This window comes from Aplysia californica, unplaced genomic scaffold, assembly GCF_000002075.1.
Source record: "Aplysia californica isolate F4 #8 unplaced genomic scaffold, AplCal3.0 scaffold00081, whole genome shotgun sequence".
NCBI classification, from domain to species: Eukaryota; Metazoa; Mollusca; class Gastropoda; order Aplysiida; family Aplysiidae; genus Aplysia; species Aplysia californica.
In genome coordinates, this window is record NW_004797351.1 from 552,150 (window position 1) to 553,417 (window position 1,268).

Sequence of the window (1,268 nt, forward strand, 5' to 3'; positions counted from 1 at the left end):
TATATATAAAGAATATCAAACACGCAGGAACAAAGACGGCCCACCGGTATTTGTGAGAGCATCAACAATTTCTTTTTACAAAATAAGGAGTGAACCTTATATTTTCAGGAAACACTTTAGGCCCTATTATCTTTTAGGAGTGGCAAATATAACATTAACATCGAATTGAATAAAATGAAGGCAATATTCCAACTCTGAAAACGATGCTCCGATATTCTTTTTATCTCGTGTGTTTATGACCTGAATTTCCTGTATAGATCTTTCAAAAACAACCCAGTTAGCTCTAAACAGCCGAATGCAAGACTGCGTCTCCCTGACCCATCGACACCAATAATATTATTACTGCTTCATGGGCGTTCTTGGGACTTCGTGCAGAGTAGCTAGCCAGCTTGTTCAATTGGTCATAAATTCTTTTTTAAAAGAAGACAAAAAACCCAACTAAATTTCAATTTCAAAACAACATTTGGTATGTAGTACATTCAATCATTACTTTCCCCCGTTACAGCGTGACACTTCATGAATATATGCAACACCGTAAACTAGATATTTGGAGGAATAAAAAAAAAGTATCTGACCATCTCCAGACTTCATAAAAATTCCGCAAAGAAGCTCTTTGCTCACATATTCAACATTTGGCTAACATACGGAGCAGTTGCTCATAGTCTCATTTTTATCTTCCCACAAAAGGCTAAGAAGACAAGTTTTGCATAATACCCTTGCCTTACATGACGATCCCTTAATTCGCAGAGACAAATTACGCACCTTCCTTTCTTTGCATCGGCACCAAAATGCAGCTACAGTTTCCCTAAGGAGCTTCTAAACGCTTCATTCATGAATATTTATGAGACTTCGAGGTAATAAAAGCAACACATAATCTTGTTAGCCTAACATATTGGTGGGCGCAGCAACTAAGTGCAAGGTTAGCATTAATTCATCTACGTAAGCAATGTCCAATATGTCTTAGTTGTGTGGTAACTCTGTCAAAAGTGACACCTGCTCCTTTTCAAACGCAGCATCCACAATTTCTACAAGCACTAATACTTACTTAGTTATGGCCAATAATTTCACAAAAATGATAAATTTCCCGCCAGGCGAGGGAGAAAGGGGTATCCGATGCAGTATTATCCAAAAACATGCATACACAATTAAGAAATGGAAGGCAGAGACATGGTTAAACTGGTGGTTATCAACGCCATCTATCCATCAATTCATCCACCCACCCACTCCACTCACCCACCCACCATCCATCCATCCACCCATCTCTCTCT